Source organism: Oncorhynchus mykiss, chromosome 8 (assembly GCF_013265735.2).
Source record: "Oncorhynchus mykiss isolate Arlee chromosome 8, USDA_OmykA_1.1, whole genome shotgun sequence".
Classification (NCBI taxonomy): domain Eukaryota; kingdom Metazoa; phylum Chordata; class Actinopteri; order Salmoniformes; family Salmonidae; genus Oncorhynchus; species Oncorhynchus mykiss.
Window position 1 is genome coordinate 79,198,415 of NC_048572.1, and position 22,971 is coordinate 79,221,385.

At 42.1% G+C, this 22,971-nt stretch overlaps 1 protein-coding gene across 2 annotated transcripts in view; it reads left to right on the forward strand.

Annotated features, from left to right (window-relative positions):
* The first annotated feature begins 12,312 nt into the window (after positions 1–12,312).
* Positions 12,313–22,971, forward strand: part of ncana (neurocan a) — a 136,728-nt gene continuing 126,069 nt past the window's right edge. For both annotated transcript variants that reach the window (XM_036986389.1, XM_036986391.1), the window contains exons 1-2: positions 12,313–12,682; positions 19,730–19,789. The gene's annotated coding sequence lies outside the window, so the exon portion shown is untranslated. The remainder of the gene's footprint in view (positions 12,683–19,729; positions 19,790–22,971) is intronic.

The following is a 22,971-nucleotide window of genomic DNA, read 5'->3' on the forward strand; positions in this document are numbered from 1 at the left end:
AATTTTACCATTTATAAAATTGTCATATTTGTTTATACAGACTAGCTCAAAAATAAGTGAAACTTGACAAATTATCTAATGGATTATGATCATTTGCTGGTGAAAAAATGGAGGTGCAAAAACCCAAGTTTGCACCCCCATTTGAATTTTCTCCGTGGCTCAGGCGTGTCGGCTACAGAGAAAAGCTGTTTGGCTCTTTCAGAGATGATCTATAATATTCCTCTGATCAGTCGCGACTCACAAAGAGGGAGAACTTTAAAGGTGTTTCTGATTAATAAACAATGCCATGCTGGGTGGGTGGTAATATTCAAATAAAACCCAGCGTTGAAAGGAAACCTAGACTTAAAAGAAACCTAGACTGAAAAGAAACCTAGACTGAAAAGAAACCCAGCCCTGAAAGGAAACCTAGACTGAAAAGAAACCCAGCCCTGAAAGGAAACCTAGACTGAAAAGAAACCCAGCCCTGAAAGGAAACCTAGACTGAAAAGAAACGCAGCCCTGAAAGGAAACCTAGACTGAAAAGAAACCCAGCCCTGAAAGGAAACCTAGACTGAAAAGAAACCCAGCCCTGAAAGGAAACCTAGACTGTAAAGAAACCCAGCCCTGAAAGGGAACCTAGACTGAAAAGAAACCCAGCCATGAAAGGAAACCTAGACTGAAAAGAAACCCAGCCCTGAAAGGAAACCTAGACTGAAAAGAAACCCAGCCCTGAAAGGAAACCTAGACTGAAAAGAAACCCAGCCCTGAAAGGAAACCTAGACTGAAAAGAAACCCAGCCCTGAAAGGAAACCTAGACTGAAAATAAACCCAGCCCTGAAAAGAAATGTAGACTAAAAAGTATTAGCACACATCATATGGGAAACGTGGCATTGGCACAGAAAATATCCGAAATTACCACGTTGGATTTCCCACACAAAAAAAATACGACTCTCCACTCAATGGCAAAATGTGTAGAATTGCATTACATTTGTTACATTGCCCTGATTCGACCCTTTATCTTCTGATTCGGGTCATTCAGACGGGACCGCTAGGCTAAAGGTGAGGCTGGCCCATTTGGAAATGGCACAAAAAGATGGAGTGTGTTAGACAGATGGAGTTGATTTAGAAATGAGGAAAATGGTAATAGGATCCGAGAACTGGAGCTAGACGCTGGCTCCAGTGCGACTCCACAACCTGCCTATCATCAAGCCCACTTTGATGTAAGTAAAAAATGTTGCTTTAGTCATTCCATTCCGGGAGTCGGAAGTTGATTCCTATTTCTCTGAGTTTGAGCGTGTGGCCGCTTTGCTGCATTGGCCACTCGAGGTTTGGCCGCACCTGTTGCAATGTAAATGGTCTGGGAAAGCTCAGGAAGTAGTAGCTGCTCTCTCCCTGGAAGACAGTTTACAGTACGATATTGTTTAAACAACCGTGTTGCAGGCTTATGAGTTGGTGCCTGAAGCTTATAGGCAGCGCTTCAGGAACCACAAAAAAACCTCTCTGTACTTTTGAGTTTGCAAGGGACAAAGTCTCTGTTTAATCGCTGGTGTTCAGCCAGCAAAGCTAATGCCTTTTCTGATATTCAAGAGTTGATGCTGTTGGAGGATTTTAAAAGCAACCGGCCTGATAGAATTGTAGTTCATTTAAATGAACAGAAAGTGGTGACAGACCCAGGCAGCAGTGTTGGCAGATGAGTATGCTATGACACACAAGACTGTTTGGTGCACCTTGTTTTGAAGGCCGAACGATTACGTCATCAGTGCCTCGTTCGGGTTTCTTTTCTTCCAATGACCCTAAGTCTTCGCACGAAATATGAATGTTTTTACTGTCACCAAAAGGGTCACGTGATTGCGGACTGCCCGGTTTTGAAAAATAAACCGAAACAGTCCCTGTCACCATCCCCTAAATTGAAAAGTGTGGGTTTAGTCCAGTCTATGGCTCGTCCGTTGGACCGAGTTATTGATTCAGCATTTGGGAAAACCGACCCTATCTATACTCCATTTATCTCTGCCGGTTGTTTCCTTAACTGGAGAACAAGCAGATTAAAAGCCCATACAAATTTTACGAGACACACTAATCGTTACTGATGCTTTACCCTGATCCCCTGAAACGTATTGTGGGTCGCATGTCATATTACAGGGTATAGAGACAAACAATGTACCATTACACTGGGTCCACTTAGTGTCAGACTTGGTATCAGGACGTTTCCTTGTTGGTGTAGTGTCTACACTGCCAGTAAAAGGAGTCACATTGCTACTAGGGAATGATACTGCTGGTGGTAATGTCACTCCTGTGTTAAGTAGTAGACAACCCAGAAATCAAAACTACAGATAAATTGGTTCAAGAATTTTCCCATGTTTTACCTGCTTGTGTTAACGAGGGCACAATCTCGCAAGCTGGGAGATGTGGTGGATTTGTTGAGGTAGACAGTGCCTTGAGTATTCCTTCTGCAAGCCCGACGAATTTATTACATGACATTCTTGTCTGTCACCCCCGAGAAGGTGATTGAAAGTCAAAAGGGAGACCCTATTCTTTGCAAGTGTTTTGCTTCGGTAAGTTCCACTGAGGAATCTAAAACTAGGGAGACCGCCTACTTTATGGAAGCAGGAGTTTTGATGTGTAAATGGGAAGCTCATAACACCGTTAGTGACTGGAGTGAAGTGTGTCAAGTGGTTGTTCCTACACCGTTCCAACAGCAGGTGCTGTCACTCGCCCATGACCAGGCGTGGTCCGGACATTTGGAGATCACGAAGACTTTTAACCGAGTCCTTCGGCATTTTCTTCTGGCCAGGTTTGAAGTCTGACGTGGTCCAATTTTGTAAAACATGTCATGCATGTCAACTCACTGGGAAAGCGAGTCAAACAATTCCTCGTGCACATCTCTGTCCGATTCCTGTGGTGGGGGAACCGTTTGAACGAGTGATAATCAATTGTGTAGGCCCGTTGCCGAAAACCAGGTCAGGTTACCACTTCTTACTAACAATACTGTGCAGTGCTACTCGATACCCAGAGGCTATCCCTCTCTGTACTATAATGGCTAAGACTGGTGAAGGCACTAGTGAAGTTCTTCTCTATGTTTGGACTCCCTAAAGTAATCCAAACTGATCAGGGAACCAACTTTGTCAAAACTGTTCTCAAATGTTTTAAAGACACTACAGTGCCTTGCGAAAGTATTCGGCCCCCTTGAACTTTGCGACCTTTTGCCACATTTCAGGCTTCAAACATAAAGATATAAAACTGTACTTTTTTGTGAAGAATCAACAACAAGTTGGACACAATCATGAAGTGGAATGACATTTATTGGATATTTCAAACTTTTTTAACAAATCTAAAACTGAAAAATTGGGTGTGCAAAATGATTCAGCCCCTTTACTTTCAGTGCAGCAAACTCTCTCCAGAAGTTCAGTGAGGATCTCTGAATGATCCAATGTTGACCTAAATGACTAATGATGATAAATATAATCCACCTGTGTGTAATCAAGTCTCCGTATAAATGCACCTGCACTGTGATAGTCTCAGAGGTCCGTTAAAAGCGCAGAGAGCATCATGAAGAACAAGGAACACACCAGGCAGGTCTGAGATACTGTTGTGAAGAAGTTTAAAGCCGGATTTGGATACAAAAAGATTTCCCAAGCTTTAAACATCCCAAGGAGCACTGTGCAAGCGATAATATTGAAATGGAAGGAGTATCAGACCACTGCAAATCTAGACTCTGTCCATAGGACAACAATCAGTCGTATATTGCACAAATCTGGCCTTTATGGAAGAGTGGCAAGAAGAAAGCCATTTCTTAAAGATATCCATAAAAAGTGTTGTTTAAAGTTTGCCACAAGCCACCTGGGAGACACACCAAACATGTGGAAGAAGGTGCTCTGGTCAGATGAAACCAAAATTGAACTTTTTGGCAACAATGCAAAACGTTATGTTTGGCGTAAAAGCATCACAGCTGAACACACCATCCCCACTGTCAAACATGGTGGTGGCAGCATCATGGTTTGAGCTGTTGAGCTGTTGAGCTGAGAAGACAAACCAACCAAGGCACACTGATCACTGTTCAGCTGAACAAAGAGAAAGGGTATCTAGTCAGTTGTTCAACTGAAACGTGTCTTACACGTTTAACAAGACTCCTCAGTCAGGGAGGTAGATGACATCCACGTCAGCGGTGCGCGGGGAGCAGTGGGTTAACTGCCTTGCTCAGAGGCAGAATGATAGGATAGTTGGCTCTTGCTCCTGTATAAAGACAGAGAGAAGTTGGAGAGAGGCAGGAAGCCACAGGAAGAGAATTAGACATCTGGATAGACAAGCAGACAAAACAGATTACAACAATTTATTTTGATCTATGAATGTACAGGGCTGAAGTAGGCAACTGTATACAGCCAGATGCAATAGGAATCAACCTGAATGTACTTTAATGGAAGATATTTCAAAGTGAGCGCTGGATTCCTGTCCAGTGGGTGTACTTGTACATCAAATCAAATCAAATCAATTTATATAGCCCTTTGTACATCAGCTGATATCTCAAAGTGCTGTACAGAAACCCAGCCTAAAACACCAAACAGCAAGCAATGCAGGTGTAGAAGCACGGTGGCTAGGAAAAACTCCCTAGAAAGGCCAAAACCTAGGAAGAAACCTAGAGAGGAACCAGGCTATGAGGGGTGGCCAGTCCTCTTCTGGCTGTGCCAGGTGGAGATTGTAACAGAACATGGCCAAGATGTTCAAATGTTCATAAATGACCAGCATGGTCAAATAATAATAATCACAGGCAGAACAGTTGAAACTGGAGCAGCAGCACGGCCAGGTGGACTGGGGACAGCAAGGAGTCATCATGCCAGGTAGTCCTGAGGCATGGTCCTAGGGCTCAGGTCCTCCGAGAGAGAGAAAGAAAGAGAGAAAGAGAGAATTAGAGAGAGCACACTTAAATTCACACAGGACACCTGATAAGACAGGAGATGTACTCCAGATATAACAAACTGACCCTAGCCCCCCGACCCATAAACTACTGCAGCATAAATACTGGAGGCTGAGACAGGAGGGGTCAGGAGACACAATGGCCCCATCCGATGATACCCCCGGACAGAGCCAAACAGGAAGGATATAACAGGAAGGATATACTTATTGCAGGCTGCCTGTGGAGGTGTGTGTACAACCTTTCTTCTTGTGTCTCCAAACATCACAACCAGACTGATGCAATGAGAATGAATCTCCCAAGCAGTATTACCTGATTATCATGACAAGTTGTAACAACTATACAAGAACCTTAGGGTGTAAGCTACAGGGAATTGAACAGTATGTGTCACTTGACCATGTTAGTCCACCAAGATAAATCAAGACCATGTTAGTCCACCAAGATAAATCAAGACCATGTTAGTCCACCAAGATAAATCAAGACCATGTTAGTCCACCAAGATAAATCAAGACCATGTTAGTCCACCAAGATAAAGACATTATCTCTGGGATCCAAGGTATTGGACCAGGCTACCATGACATCATCAGTGGAAATCCACTTGGGTTTGTTATAAATACAAAGAGCATCTTCGTGTGTGTGTTTGCCTTTCTGTCTCTGTGCTGTATAGTACATACTCTAGCTGCTAGCATTAGAAATGAGAATGCTCTTGGAAGGCTTGAAAGGAGGTTAATGTTATAGACATAAAAGGGCTGTGTGTGTGTGGCCTCTTCAAAATAAATCATAAAATGCCCATACTGTATGTGCTCCTAAGCCCCTTAGTGCTTGTGTCATCAGTGTTTTCATAGGGACAGTGAGCTGGGCATAGTGTAAGTAGAGGATGAAGATGCAGAGTGAGACACGGGCCTCATATGCTTCTTAAGGGACTTTATTGATGAGTAAACTTCCACTCACACATGCACACCAACAAGATCTCACAGATGCTTTCTCACGCATGCAAGCATGCGAACACGCACACATGCACGCACCCACACAGCTGCCACTTCGTGCATGACTTGAATGTTAAGCGCCTAGGTGGACCAGTGTAAAACGTTTTCTCGTTGTTTGGAGGCTGTCGCCCAGGCTGCTCCTTTATGTCCGTCACACATCAAACAGTGTACACACACACACACACACAAACGTGAACACGTGAATTATTACACTGTAATATGAACAGGACACGTTGTCACCACAGAAAGTTCACATTTTAAACTCACCATCTGGCCACTTGGAGACCCTTTAGGACATTACTTTAAAACAGCTCTCCCTGCTTTTTCTGTTCTGCTTTCTCTCTACTCCCCAGCAGCCTTTTGTCCAAATACATATGAACCCTTCAACAGAAGAACCATACAGGATCTTAATTTGAGCCAGTTTGCTACAGCAGGAACAGAATCCTGCAGCAACGGGAAATGTGAATTATTATGTGGAGTATAATTAATGGACATCTTTGTTGGGGTTGACATTTTTCATAAGGGAAAATCAAGTTTGAAATTTAAGTGAATCTCACATACTTCAGAAACCTTAAGGTTATCCTGCAACAGGGTGATCCAATTAAGATCCTACATCTGTATGTGCATTTTGCATTTTCAGATCTTTACTGATTTTGTATCTTACAAGTTCACTGTAATGTCCAGAGGTGAAATAGACCACGGTGACTATTTATAGTCTGAGTAATGTCAAGACTCTGGATCATTCATATCCACTGCTAGAAATGTACCATATCACCAAAATGTTCTAAAACTGAGATATATGGTTATTCGGTTGAAGGGTTCACATTCAGTTCCAGGTATAGTGTCGCTGGTCCAAATTAAAGGCAAATTAACATTCAAATGAAGGAATTCATTCTGCTTTATCTTCGGAGCCAACTGAAGTTTGACTCAGGGGGGAAGAAGAACTTTGCTGTGTGTTGTATATCTATCTCCCTTGCTACTAACACAGTTTTGTTGAAACAAGATTTTACAATGACTGATCCAGTAAAATTTGAATTTCACAACTGTTTTGGAGGACATGTGGGACAAACATATTGTTCCAAACAGTTTAAAGTCCTTTGTGTTATGTTTATGCATATTCATGGCTCCAGTATTAGCAAACAGTACTATGTACTACCTACATGCAGCACATACTGTATATTACCATGTGCATAAGCTTAATTGGGTTTACAGTAAGATGGAAGCTCACCAGCATCTCACTTTCTCCACAGTTGCAGTTGCAATTTTGTTGCACAGATGGGCTTGTTGGCATGGGAACACTTGGCCTCAGAATGGCTGCCAAGTCTGATTGACTGTCCCATCAGCACAAAGACTGCATCCAGTGAAGGCTAATACACACACCAACATGCCATCCTGCTCCAAACCAACTGTTAGTTTGCCATTGTGTGGTTTTGGCCAGGGTCATATCTACTGTGCATACACATTATTTGTGTATACATCTACATATCATGAATACATCTGGGTCTGGTTGAGGCGATCATTTTTCAATATGAGAGCAAATATGATTTTAAACCCTGAAGTCTCTACCTTGTCTATGATGATTCATTGTGTTTTTTGGTGTTTGCTCACATTAGGTGATTGATTTAAAGTGTTAATTGCAGCAGATCATCCTTTGAGAATGTCCCTTCAGAAGCCTGTGTGGTAGTTAGGCCAGACAGTGTTATCTGTTATCTGTGGATGTCTGCCTTCTAGCTGGGAGTGATTGACATCTCATGTCTGTTCGGGTAGATGCCTGACATTTCTAAAAGTCACCACACACGCCTAGACCTCGCTGATCAGCCTTGCTCTGTCTGTGTGTGTGTGGACGTGTTTAACTATACTTGTGGGGACCTGAAGTCCCCACAAGAACAGTAAACAAATACAATTTGACCAACTGGGGACATTGTTGGTCCACACAAGGTCAAATGCTATTTCTAGGGGGTTTAGAATTAGGTTTAGGGTTAGGAACTAGGGTTAAGTTTCTGGGTTAGGGAAAATAGGATTTTGAATGGGACTGAATTGTATGTCCCAAAAAGGTTAGACAGTACTGTGTGTGAGAGAGAGAAACTGTAACGGCTTTCTTCAGTGGACGAAGGAGAGGACCAAAGCGCAGCGTGGTTAGTGTTTATCATGTTTAATAAAGATGATAAATGTGAACACTACAAAATACAACAACAAATGTGAAAAAAGCGAAACAGTTCTGTCTGGTCCAGACACACGAAGACAACCACCCACAAAACCCAACACAAAACAGGCTACCTAAATATGGTTCCCAATCAGAGACAATGACTAACACCTGCCTCTGATTGAGAACCATATCAGGCCAAACATAGAAACAGGAAAACTAGACACAACATAGAATGCCCACTCAGCTCACGTCCTGACCAACACTAAAACAAAGAAAACACAAAAGAACTATGGTCAGAACGTGACAGACACCATCCAATTGATCCAATTGATGATGGATATGCATTTAAATATTCTCAAATCCAAATATGGATATGCAAATTTTCCACTAGTGTTGTGCTTCCACCAAAAGGACTTGTTGCAGATAAAAATCAGTGTGTCATGACGTAGTGCATGCGAAATGTACTTTTTTCACTTAAGTTTTCATGTACTGAATAAAAATCTAATGTTCAATGTGTTTCCATCGCATTTTAAACTCTACCTATAGTATTGTTACGGAAAATGTTAAATAGCAAATGTGCCTCCTCTGATCTTGGCACGTGGGCTCTAGCCAACAGCTGGCAGACAGTGTGAGTAGGTTCTGCAGGTAGGCTAGACTACACGATGAGATTATGCACAAGAGCAAGAATGTTTTTATTTGTCAAACGGCAGTCAAGCATCGATCATCATGTGACCAGAATACGACCCTCAATATTTAATGTAAAGCAGCATCAAGCTCATCACCGTGCACTTTCAGCACCCTGTGAAGTTCATCATAACATTTCATCTGTAGCCTAATAAACTGCATGGTTTCCCGAGTCGTAGTGCAAGGCCCAAACACCATATCATCACGTGACTCCAAATTTACTTCAATATGATGGTTATTAAATCAATATTTGTGCCTATATCAATATTTGCGCTTACAGTGCCTTGCAAAAGCATTCCTCCCACTTGGCTTTTTCCCTATTTTGTTGCATTACAACCTGCAATTTAAATGGATTTTTATTTGGATTTCATGTAATGTGTAAGATTCTGTATTTATTTTCTTAGTCAACCTTGTGCTCTGTCTCATTGTGTTCTTGAACGTAGCCCTGTTTCTTTGTGTTCTTGACTGTAGCGCTGTCTTCCATTTTTGTTCATTGATTTCACCTGTGTTAGTTTACTCAACTGGTCTCATCAGCTTCTTATTTACTTTAGTTCATTCTGTTTGTGCCTTTGTGAGGTATTGTTTGTTTTGATTCTACTAAACCTTTTCCTAGCTTGTTTGTGAGAAGTTATAGCCTTCAGTCCTAGTTTTGATTCACCTGCCTGTTTGCCTATCTGTGTATGACCATTGCCTGCCTGTGACCACGATTCCTGCCTTCTGCTAAGGTGAAAGAAACACCTGCCGCGCCCTGCGCGTGAATCTACACCTTTTTCTCCCTGAGTATTCATTACATAACGGACATACACAAAAAAAGTCTAAATTGGTCAAGTGAAAAAAAAAAAAAATAAATAAAATAAAAACTGAAAAGTGGTGCGTGCATATGTATTCACCCCCTTTGCTATGAAGCCCCTAAATAAGATCTGGTGCAACCAATTACCTTCAGAAGTCACATAATTACTGAAATAAAGTCCAACTGTGTGCAATCTAAGTGTCACATGATCTGTCACATGATCTCAGTAATAATATACACCTGTTCTAGAAGGCCCCAGGGTCTGCAACACCACTAAGCAAGGGGCACCACCAAGCAAGCGGCACTTTGAAGACCAAGGAGCTCTCCAAACAGGTCAGGGACAAAGTTGTGGCGAAGTACAAATCAGGGTTGGGTTACAAAAAATATCAGAAACTTTGAACATTCCACGGAGCACCATTAAATCCATTATTAAAAATTAAAAGAATATGGCACCACATCAAACTTGCCAAGAGAGGGCCTCCCACCAAAACTCACGGACCAGGCAAGTTGGGCATAATCAGAGAGGCAACAAAGACACCAAAGATAAATAACCCTGAAGGAGCTGCAAAGCTCCACAGCAGAGATTGGAGTATCTGTCCATAGGACCACATTAAGCCGTACACTCCACAGAGCTGGGCTTTACGGAAGAGTGGCCAGAAAAAGCCATTGCTTAAAGAAAAAAATGAGCAAACATGTTTGAAGTTCGCCAAAAGGCATGTGGGAGACTCACCGATCATATGGAAGAAGATACTCTGGTCAGATGAGACTAAAATGGAGCTTTATGGCCATTAAGGGAACACTATGTTTGGTGCAAACCCAACACCTCTCATCACCTCGAGAACATCATCCCCACAGTGAAGCATGGTGGGGGCAGCATCATGCTGTAGGGATGTTTTTAATTGGATGGCGCTAAATACAGGGATGGATGGCGCTAAATACAGGGAAATTATTGAGGGAAACCTGTTTGTCTTCCAGAGATTTGAGACTGGGACGGAGGTTCACCTTCCAGCAGGACAATGACCCTAAGCATTCTGCTAAAGCAACACTCAAATTATTTAAGGGGAAACATTTAAATGTCTTGGAATGGCCTAGTCAAAGCTCAGACCTCAATCCAATTGAGAATCTGTGGTATGACTTAAAGATTGCTGTACACCAGTGGAACCCATCCAATTTGAAGGAGCTGGAGTAGTTTTGCCTTGAATCATGGGAAAAATCCCAGTGGCTAGATGTGCCAAGCTTACTCATACTTGAGTAAAAGTAAAGATACTTCAATAGAAAATGACTCAAGTAAAAGTGAATGTTACCCAGTGAAATACTATGTGAGTAAAAGTTTTAAAGTATTTGTTAAATATACTTAAGTATCAAAAGTAAATGTAATTGCTCAAATATATCAAAAGTAAACGAATAGTAAAAGTATAAATAATTTAACATTCCTTATATTATAACCTGATGGCACCATTGTTGTTCTTTTTATTTACAGTTAGCCAGGGGCATTTGTGTTTAGTGAGTCCGCCAGATCAGAGGCAGTAGGTATGACCAGGGATTTTCATTCATAAGTGCGTGAATGGACCATTTTCCTGTCCTGCTAAGCATTCAAAATGTAACTAGTACTTTTGGGTGTCATGGATAATGTATGGAGTAAAAAATACATTATTTTCTTTAGGAATGTAGTAAAGTAAAAGTTGTCAAATATAAATAGTAAAGTACAGATACCCCCAAAATGACTTAAGTAGTACTTTAAAGTATTTTTCTTAAGTACTTTACACCACTGTGTGTGTGTGTGTGTGTGTGTGTGTGTGTGTGTGTGTGTGTGTGTGTGTGTGTGTGTGTGTGTGAGTGAGTGCATGTAAGTATGTAGTGTGCCTGTAAATGCTATGATGCAGAACCTTGGTCATATTCATCGATACAGAGGGACCTTGAAAGAGAAGTCATTATTATGATCCGAGCATACGCCGCTGGCAAATATCTGATTGAACAGTATGTTCCCTTGAGTTCAAAGTCATGGAATCGGCCTCATCTGCTATGTGACTATCCTAATTGGTGTCTTTGAAGTTGCACACCCAAACAACTACCTCCTTTAAAACATGACTTGACACACAACCCATAGTAATATATTTTATATTATCTGTCAGTGGGCCTAATATCAACACAAAGAGACGTTTTATTCCTCTTATAATGAGGATGGATGCAGCTTCGTTGCTATTGTCCCTGCACTGCAGTGCTGAAATGTGAGCCGCTGCCGTGCTGAGTTAGCCAAATGATACATCTCAGACAACCATATTTCTATAAGGCATTATTATCGTGGCTATCATAGCACTGCGGTATTGACAAGGGATGGCTCTCAGTAAGGTCACCTGTGTGATTTCACAGCCACTAATAACATAGTTTTTATTACACTATATAACACTATGACTTATAATATCCTTCCACTTATCAATAAGATAGGAACATGTTTTTCATGTTATATTTACTGAAGATGAGAAAAATGATGGATTTTAGTGTAATAACCAATAGTTTACAGACTATTGAATAATACATGAATTACTGCAGGTGCATTTACTTTCCTGTTGTAAGGAGTTGAGGAAAACTGGAGTAAAAACGCATGAAACTCCCCTCCCTCGGAGATTTCCAGCCTAGTTATGAGCTCATGACATGAGAATTTTAATTTAATTCAGAGACAAGGGATCAACCTTTGAGGTTTATGTATGGAATCGGATTATAGTCATGTAAAATACCCCCTTTCACCAATCCGTTCCTCCAATCCTCGCCCCCCTTTTTTTCTTCAGTTGAATGGGGGGCGCTTGAACCGTCTGTGTGTCAGTGCTCGCCTCTTTGTTCAAACCGATTCAGCTCCTCACCCTCAGCGTCGCCACCTGCGCACGGGGAGTGAGCACCGGCACCGAGTGTCTATCCAGATTTAGATTTAGATATCTCTAAATTGGTAATGTGGTAGATGCTGCATATTAGTCGTGAAGCAGACTAGGTGGCTTATTTTTTGAAGGTCTGAAGCGTAGCTTGGGACGTTGAATCATTTTTGCTCACTTACCGGTTATTTTTTGCTGTTTCACCCATTCGACCGATCGCTGACAGACGACACTATTGGAGCATCGGGATACGTTTAGAGCGCCTTCACTGAAGCGCTGCGTTCCGATCTTACATTCCTGCGGATTTTTTATTTAGACTATTTTCAGGTAAGATTGAACATATTTTCACTGGCTGCAAATGGTCAACTTTTTCAATTTGTTTGAGATAAAGGATTTGTGTAAATTGAACCCTGTATGAACAATATTGGGTTAAAGCCTGTATGCAGACCGGGGTTTCAGCGGCGTCTGGCCGCAGGGAATGGAATGAATGCATTGCTTATCTTACTCTGTTAAAAATGCATTTGGTAGTGTATAAACCTTTGTTGGTCAACCAACCAAGCCAAGATTTCAGCCCAATTATAAGTACTTTCAGGTGCTTTACCATGAAAATTACATAGCCAGATCCTGCTTTCCAGGCACTGTATAATACACGACTTTAACGTGACTTTTGTATGGACATGTTATGCATTCTGTAGCTATTATTTCGTACCTTCCTGACATGTTATTTCCTTCTGACATATTATTTTCTTCTGACATGTATCCGACTTTGCATGAAAGATGTGGTCATCTATAAGCTCATCGATGATGACCTCAGTGCCTACCTCTAACTGTGTCTCTGAAAAGACTCTTGCTCGTCACACACACTGAGCTTTACAGTAGCTTATTTTTGGGGTCTTTTTGATGAAGTAGATCCAAGCTTATATTTAGGACCCATGTAATAAACATTAGACCACTGAATGGCTTGTTTTAGTGTATACCCAACACAGCTTCTTCTCATGGGAGGTCCTCTGGGCTTGTCTCAGAGTTGCCCTTATACAGGAGGCTAGGAGAAAAATAGACTTCCTCAGTAGGGGCCTGATGGGAGACATAAAACTCCAATACTGCGGGCTATCAGTAATATGTAAGAAGCATATACAGTTATGGCACTGGCTTAAATGTTCTGTGGCATTTAAACAGCATCCTCAGTATATAATGGTCCTCAAGTTCATGTTGTGTGTGCAAGAAAAAATAATGAGTGACTGAGACAGAGAGAGGGGGAGAGAGACAGAGGGAGAGAGTCAGAGAGAGGGGGAGAGAGACAGAGAGAGGGGGAGAGTGAGAGAGGGAGAGAGTCAGAGAGAGGGGGAGAGAGACAGAGAGCGGGGGAGAGAGACAGAGAGAGAGATCAGAGAGTGATAGAGGGAAACAAAAGAGAAATAGAGGGTTGGTTCCACAGACAGCTGAGGGAACTTAGATCAGAGATCAGAACACCTGCATAGCTATCATGTTCTCCATTATTTATAATGGTCCCGCCCACTCTAACCTCTCGGGCCAATCAGAGGTGTGGCTGATGTTAGTAACCCCAATACCCTGGCCCGGGCATGACATCAGAGATACATGAAATAAGAGAGATAAATGACAGAATGTTAGCACTACCTCTGTTAACACTCCCCTAGACAATGATAGAATAGGTTCTTGTGGCATACACATATATTTGTCTATTTCAAATGTGTTTCATGCAATGTGCATCATTGGAAACATGAGAGGCAAGGAAACAGGGTCAGCATATTTGCAACATCAGAATGATGGAAACTGGGGAAAAGTACAGACATTCCTGGTTCGTGGTCTGGTCACTAATAATTTAGTCTTTCTCCACATATACCAGCTGTAAATTACACGGGTGCAAAATACTCTAAAAGTCTAAGTCACACAAACACATTGAAATGTACCACTCTGAGGGAGCGCAACTGTTTCAGTCACATTCAGTCACAGATCTATTGTGTGAGGTTATCAGTGGCCTAACAGCTCAAAGCCTTGTCTTGGTCAATTCATAGTTCTTGCATATAAAATAGTCACTCTATTTTTGGTAGGCCTTGTGAAGAAGGGAGTCTACCACCGGCAGTGTATGTCCTAGAAAACTGTGGTTAGCAGGGTGAGGTTAACTAGTCTAGCTTTTACAACACAGAGTTTGGGCTGATGTCATTGTGAAACCACACAGAGAGATAGAGGGAGGTAAAGGGGAGGGAGAGAGGGAGGGGGAGAGGAGAGATAGATGGAGGGAGGGGAGAGAGAGGAGAGAATGAGGGAGGTAGGTAGGGGGGATGGATCGGGAGGGAGGGGGTATAGAGGATCATCAGGCAGAGAGATGAAAGAATGAAATAAGGAGGAGAAAGAGAGGAACACAAGAGAAGACAGGGAGCAAGCGAGACAGAGATAGGCAGTGAGAGAGGCAGAGAGAGAGAGAGAGACAGAGGGAGAGAAACAGAGACAAAGCGAGAGAGACAGGAACAGCGACAGAGAGAGAGAGAAAGACAGGGACAGAGACAGAAAGAGAGAGAGAGACCGACAGGGACTGCGAGAGAGAGACAGACAGAGAGAGAGTCAGAGAGAGAGTCAGGGACAGAGACAGGGACAGAGAGAGACAGGGACAGAGACAGAAAGAGAGAGAGAGAGACCGACAGGGACTGCGAGAGAGACAGAGAGAGAGAGAGAGAGTCAGAGAGAGAGAGTCGGAGAGATAGAGAGCGAGTCAGAGAGAGAGAGTCAGAGAGAGACAGAGACAGAGAGAACGAGGATTTCACCAACCAGACTGAAACTTCTCCAGTGGCACCCATGCATTTTTTATTCTGTCTGGGTGAGTGCGTGAGAGTTCACTCCCGGGATTCCTGGCTCACTGCCAGAGGCCTCCCTCACAGCCCACAGACCTCCCTCACAGCCCATCAGATCAGAGAGAGGCTGTGCACTCCCACCGGGAGGAGTGGATGGGAGGAGCCGACCCGCTGAAGGAGAAACAGTGAAGACTGGTAGGCTAGCCTGATCTACTGGCAAGATGGTACGGCCACGGCAGGGCCAGATATCTTTACTGTAACCTGTGCCAGTGTTTCCCAAATGGTGTTGTAAGCTAGCTCTTCCTGGGTGATTTACAAGGTTGGGGCAAGAAATATATTATTCATTTTTTATTACGAGGGTCATAAGAAAAGGCTCAAAGCTATAAAAAAAATTCTGGTAACCAATTACTTTAGATGCTGGACGGCAAGCGGTTATAGGAGGCCTGGGCCAGATGCTGACGTAACTTATACCAGGGTTTGTACAGCCAGCTCCCTCTACGCCACAGCAAATGACAGGGTTGTGATTAGAAATAATGTACATTTTTCTCAAACAGAAATTCCCAAGAAAAGTAATTCCCAATAAAATTCCCAAAACTATACATGGATCATGTCCCAGAACCACTGGTCTGTGTAGGAAAATGTGGTGCAGATGTATAGCATGTTAGAAATAGCCTAAAGAATAAGCATAGCCGGGATAGAGAGGTTTGTCTGAACTGGTAACATGTTGGTTTTATTTGTCCATATGTGCAGATAAGATCAGTTTCAGCACACCACAGACACTAATATACACTCAGTGGCCAGTTTACTAGGTACACCACCCTGTTCACGAAAATGGTTCGCACCTACAGACATCCAGGTCATCTATAAGTCTTTGCTAGGTAAAGCCCCGCCTTATCTCAGCTCACTGGTCACCATAACAACACCCACCAGTAGCACGTGCTCCAGCAGGTATCTCTTGCTGGTCATCCCCAAAGCCAACACCCCCTTTGGCCGCCTTTCCTTCCAGTTCTCTGCTGCCAATGACTGGAATGAATTGCAAAAATCTCTGAAGTTGGAGACTTATATCTCCCTCTCTAACTTTAAGCATCAACTATCTGAGCAGCTTACCAATCACTGCAGCTGTACACAGCCCATCTGTAAATAGCCCATCCAATCTACCTACCTCATCCCCATATTGTTTTTATTTACTTTTTTGCTCTTTTGCACACCAGTATTTCTACTTGCACATCATCACCTGCACATCCATCACTCCAGTGTTAATCTGCAAAATTGTAATTACTTTGCTACTATGGCCTATTTATTGCCTTACTTCCTCACGCCATTTGCACACATTGTATATATACTTTTTCTATTGTGTTATTGACTGTACGTTTGTTTATTCCATGTGTAACTCTGTGTTGTTGTTTGTGTCGCACTGCTTTGCTTTATCTTGGCCAGGTCGCAGTTGTAAATGAGAACATGTTCTCAACTAGCTTACCTGGTTAAATAAAGGTGAAATAAAAATAAAAAATGTAGTCAAGTGTCCGTGGCTTGCTATATAAAGCAACCAGACAGACATTGAGGTATTCAGTTAATGTTTGATTGAACTTTAGAATGGGCAAAACAAGTGATCTAAGTGACATGGTATAATCATCGGTGCCAGGCAAGCCGGTTCCTGTATCTCAGAAACAGCCGGCACTCTGGGCTTTTCACGCACGACAGTGTCTATGGTTTACAGAGAATGGAGCGAGAAACACAAAACATCCAGTCAGCGGAAGTCCTGTGGGTGAAAACAGCTCATTGATGAGAGAGGTCAAAGGAGAATGGCAAGAGTCATACAAGTTAACAGGCGAGCCACCAACAGCAAAATCACGGCGCAGTACGTCAGTGGTGTACAGAATGGCATCTCAGAACGCACAACTCATTGGCCCTTGTAATGGAAGGGCTATTGTGGCAGACGACCACACCGGGTTCCACTCCTATCAGCTAAAAACAAGAAGAAGCGGCTCCACTGGGCATCACCAACACTGGACATTAGAGAGGTAGTAAAACATTGTCTGGTCTGACAAACCCCGGTTCCTGTTGCGTCATGCTGATGGCAGAGTCAGGGTTTGGCGTAAGCAGTATGAGTCCATGGCCCCATCCTGCCTGGTGTCAACGGTACAGGCTGGTGGTGTAATGGTGTTGGGAATTTTTTCCTGGCACACGTTAGGTCACTTGATGCCAATTGGTACTTGATGGGTGTACCTAATAAACTGAATTTCAGGCCTGGAGAGGAAAACGAAATACTTGGAATGATACACAATCTAGTAGACTACAGTTTCTCTTATCAGTTACCATTTTTTATGTTTTTCTGTAGCCAGAAGGTTGAGATTTATGTTCTGGACAGCTGGATTTTATTTTCAGACATGAGGTCTGGTACAATGATCTGTGTGGTATCAAACTGTTTCGATACAATCTTCTCAGGTGGTTGCTACACATTAGTGGTGAATGGGAATTCCAGTATACAATATAAAGTGATTTGAGTTTGAGAAGTGTTCATTATTACGGTCAGCAGTATACAGAAGTATAATGTCTCCCTTTGCTTGAGGGTCTGCGTTATTTTGTTATGCAATAATATTGGGGACTAGCTGTCCCTTGCTGGAATCGAACCCACAACCTTTGGCACACTAAAAACTGTACCAAAAACCCAGAGGATTGGTTTCGTAGAGCTTTACTGCGCCAACTTAATCATCTGGTCATTATTACACAAACAACAGGAGAACAGGCACTCTTTGTCTTCTCTGGCTTATTGGGGAGCTTTTCACAACTGGACAGGTCCATTGTGACTGAGGAACAGATTCAAGTAAACCTACCACAGAGAAGTATTATGCAGTATCTTTGATTAGCATGTAGGTATTATGTCTTACACTGAAAACTGGAGTCATATATCAGTGCGGGCTTTAACCTTTTAGTTTGGATTTGGCTTTCCTACTGTTTTTTTAATGTATTTTTAAGAAGAAAAGTATGTGGCTCTTATTGTGTGAACCGATTATGTTCTAGACAGCAAGATTGAATCAGACTGAAAGTTGAGGTTTTGAGTGAAATATTTATTTTCTCTGTGTATGGACGACATGACTTGAATTTCAAACATTTCAAGCTGATAAAAGAACAGCAGAGCGGGAGAGATATTTTCCACCTCAGATTCTCTTTCTCACTCGCTCTCTCTCTCCGTCTCCCCTGTTGTGAAGTCTCCAATGGCGAGAAGCCCAGAGGGGGGTTGGACGGAGTGAGCAATCAATCAACTTTTCTTTTTGCACCCTGGCAGGGAGGGACTAACACTTCCCTTCAAACCAATCAGCATACAGGCCTGGATGAGACCATAGCACCACAGCTAAAAGGCTCTCACATAAAGAGAACGGCCTTTCTCTTTGTCTCTGGCCAGAGTAGAGCCTCCTTTCTCTGCTATTGACTGGTGGCAGATGCTGAAGGTAATGCTGTCATGTTGGGTATCCCTGTTTGAGCTGGTCGGGAACAGGCTAGTTGATGTGATTGGTTGGAGCTTCTCAGCTTGTTGGCTTGTTGGTTTGATTCCTGCACGAGACACATCAACTGTACATATGAGTGAACTGTCAGTGGCTTTGGATAAAACGTGTCTGCTAAATGACAATATTATGATGTTATCTGTTGATCCGTGTGTTCTTCAGTTTAGCCTACAGTAGCTGGGAGCCAGCAGACTCCATATAAACAAAGTGCTGTGTCCCCAGTGTCTAGTGACGTCATAGTGTCCAATGATGATCCCGTTTTGTAGCCGTCTTTATTTTGTTTGGGGGATGAAAAAGTGATAGATTCAACTTTGATGCACATTCAATAAAAACGGTTGGTTACCGACACACCAGTGCTCGGACGAAGGCTCTATCTGCAATAACTCATTCTGTATCAACCTATTTTATATTCTGTGGACTGAGCAACTCCTGTGCGGGTCATTAAACATGTAAACTCCTGGATGAAGGAGCAGCCATGGAAATGGAAGTAGCTTATCTCCAGGGCACCAGCACCTCTTAACTTGATGATATTATTATTTTTCTTTATGATGTCACTTCTCTGATCATAGCCATGTCTAAAATGGCACCCTATTCCCTAAGTTACTACAAAAGTAATGCACTATACTGTATAGGGAAGAGAGCGCCATTTCAGATTCACCCCATTTCTCCTAGTGGGTGGATTGAAGTCAAAGCCACTGCCCATGCACCTGATCCCCTACACATGATTTTACAAACCACATTGGCCCCTCACCTCTAAGCTATCACCTTTAACCCCTCAACTCTAACCCCTGACCCCGGCCAGACATGCAGTACAGCTGGAGTAACGGCTTTCCGCAGGTGTGTTAACAGCCCCTAGCTACATCTGACCTCTGACCCTGCTACATGTTATCAGGGACCTCTATACCTTCTCCTCCTTTTCCTGTGGACTGAAGTGAAATTGGTCTGTCTGTCCTCTATATCCTATATCTATATCCTGTTGGGGTGTAATAGGGGATGGTCATTCGCTAGCAACGTTAGCTACATATTAAATTAAACATTACATGTAAATATTTCCTGTGTTTCAGGATTTCATACAAAGGGACCCTTGCTGATTTGTCAGGACGCCGTCAGACTCCTCTCTAAAGGTAAGACAGAGGGACAATTTTGTCATGGTTGTAGCCTATTTAAATCAATGTAAGTATATGTATCTTAATGTAATCTATTAAAAGAAGAGTTGGGCATGAGAATGTAATATTAATACATATATTATTAGGTATTGTATATCTGCTGTCTTTCACATGTACAGTGACAAGAAAAAGTATGTGAACCCTTTGGAATGACCTGGATTTCTGCATAAACTGGTTATAAAATGTGATCTAATCTACATCTAAGTCACAACAATAGACAAACACAGTCTGCTTAAACTAATAACACACAAACAATTATGTTTTTATGTCGTTATTGAACAGCATGTAAACATTCACAGTGCAGGGTGCAAAAAGTATGTGAACCCTTGGATTTAATAACTGGTTGACAATCCTATGGCAGCAATAACCTCAACCAAACGTTTTCTGTAGTTGCGGATCAGACCTGCACAACAGTCAGGAGGAATTTTGGACCATCTTTACAAAACTGTTTCAGTTCAGAAATATTCTTAGGATGTCTGGTGTGAACCACTCTCTTGAGGTCATGCCACAGCATCTCAATCAGGTTGAGGTCAGGACTCTGACTGGGCCACTCCAGAAGGCATATTTTCTTCTGTTGAAGCCATTTTGTTGTTGATTTACTTTAGCTGACACTCTAGGATTCTTCTTAACCTCATTGAGCATTCTGTGCTGTGCTCTTGCAGTCATCTTTCCAGGATGGCCACTCCTAGGGAGAGTAGCAACAGTGCTGAACTTTCTCCATTTATAGACACTTTGTCTTACCGTGGACTGATAAGAGTCAAGGCTTTTAAATATACTTTTGTAACCCTTTCAAGCTTTATGCAAGTCAACAATTCTTAATCTTAGGTCTTCTGAGATCTCTTTTGTTGGAGGCATGGTTCACATCAGGCAACGCTTCTTTTGAATAGCAAACTTACATTTTGTGAGTGTTTTTTATGGGGCAGGGCAGCTCTAACCAACATCTCCAATCTCATCTCATTGATTGGACAGGTTAGCTGACTCCTGATTCCAATTAGCTTTTTAGACCTACACAAGTCTGGCTCATCCTTTGGAGCAATTTCCTAATGCCTGAAGGTACCATGTTCATCTGTACAAACAATAGTACGCAACTATAAACACCATGGGACCACACAGCCATCATACCGCTCAGGAAGGAGACGCGTTCTGTCTCCTAGAGATTAATGTACTTTGTTGCGAAAAGTGCAAATCAATCCCAGAACAACAGTAAACGACCTTGTGAAGATGCTTAAGGAAACAGGCACAAAAGTATCTATATCCACAGTAAAACGAGTCCTATATCAACATAACCTGAAAGGCCGCTCAGCAAGGAAAAAGCCACTGCTCCAAAACTGCCATAAAAAAGACAGACTACGGTTTGCAACTGCACATGGGGACACAGATCGTACTTTTTAGAGAAATATCCTCTTGTCTGATGAAACAAAAATAGAACTCTTTGGCCATAATGACCATCATTATGTTTGGAGGAAAAAGGGGGAGGCTTGCAAGCCGAAGAACACCATCCCAACTGTGAAACACGGGGGTGGCAGCATCATGTTGTGGGTGTGCTTAGCTGCAGGAGGGACTGGTGCACTTCACAAAATAGATGGAATCATGAGAAAGTAAAATTATGTGGATATATTGAAGCAACATTTCAAGACATCAGTCAGGAAGAGTGTGCAAAACTGTCATCAAGGCAAAGGGTGGCTACTTTGAAGAATCTCAAAATAAAATGTATTTTGATTTGTTTAACACTGTTTTGGTTACTAAATGATTCCATATGTGTTATTTCATAGTTGTGATGTCTTCACTATTATTCTACAATGTAAAAATAGTACAAATATTGAAAAACCCTGGAATGAGAAGGTGTGTCCAAACCTTTGACTGGTACTGTAACTATGTACAATATACAGTATATATATTTTAAAAATATATATTTTCCTTCATTATTTTCCCCTAACCCTACCACCCATCACCTATTTGGAGTAAACTAATGGACAATAACACTTAGGCTTCTACTTCCAGCTTATACATACTATATACATTTTTACAGAAAGTAGGTTTTACACTAGTTATCTTTTGTTAGTTTTTACTGCCATCCTCCAGCTACCCTCAACCCCTCCCATATATCTCTGAAGACCATCCCGTTTTGATTTCTATTTTTCAACTGTGCTGTTTCACAAAAGTTCTGAACTTACTGTATGTACATTTTACGAACACAGTATATTTTACAGTAGTTATCTTGTTATTGTTAGCACCACCCTTCAGCTCCACTAATTATTATAAACTTACTTACTTACACACACACACGCTCACACAGACTTACTATATTTGTGGGGGCTTTTTGGGGACCAACACGGAACCCAAACCGTCTGCACACGTGCGCCATTGTGCGACATTGTGCATACATTTATTTTGTCCCCCAACACCAAACATGATCACGACGCGCAGGTTAAAATATCAAAACAAACTCTGAACCAATTACATTAATTTGGGGACAGGTTGAAAAGCATGAAACATTTAAGGCAATTTAGCTAGTTAGCTTACACTTCCTAGCTAATTTGTCCTATTTAGCTAGCTTGCTGTTGCTAGCTAATTTGTCCTGGGATATAAACATTAGGTTGTTATTTTACCTGAAATGCACAAGGTCCTTTACTCCGACAATTAATCCACACATAAAATGGTCAACCAAATAATTTCTAGTCATCTCTCCTCCTTCCCGGATTTTTCATCTTTGAACTTATATGGTGATTGGCATATCAACTTTCATAGTATTACCAGGACTACCGGCAACACAGTTCGTCTTTCAATCACCCACATGGGTATACCCCATGGGTATAACCAATGAGGAGATGGCCCGTGGGTACCTGCTTCTATAAACCAATGAGGAGATGGGAGAGGCAGGACTCGCGATCTGCTTCAGAAATAGAATGACTTCTATTTTAGCGCTTGGCAACGCAGACGCTCGTTAACGCGCGCAAGCAGTGTTGGTGCAATAATTTAATAACATAGGGTGTAGTCAGGGTAAACCCCCAACCCTAACCTTAACTCCTAAACATAACCCTAACTCCTAACATTAAACAATAACCCCTAACCCTAATTCTAACCCTAATTCTTACCTTAACCCTAAACCTTAGCTCTAAGCCTAAAATTCCCATTTTTAC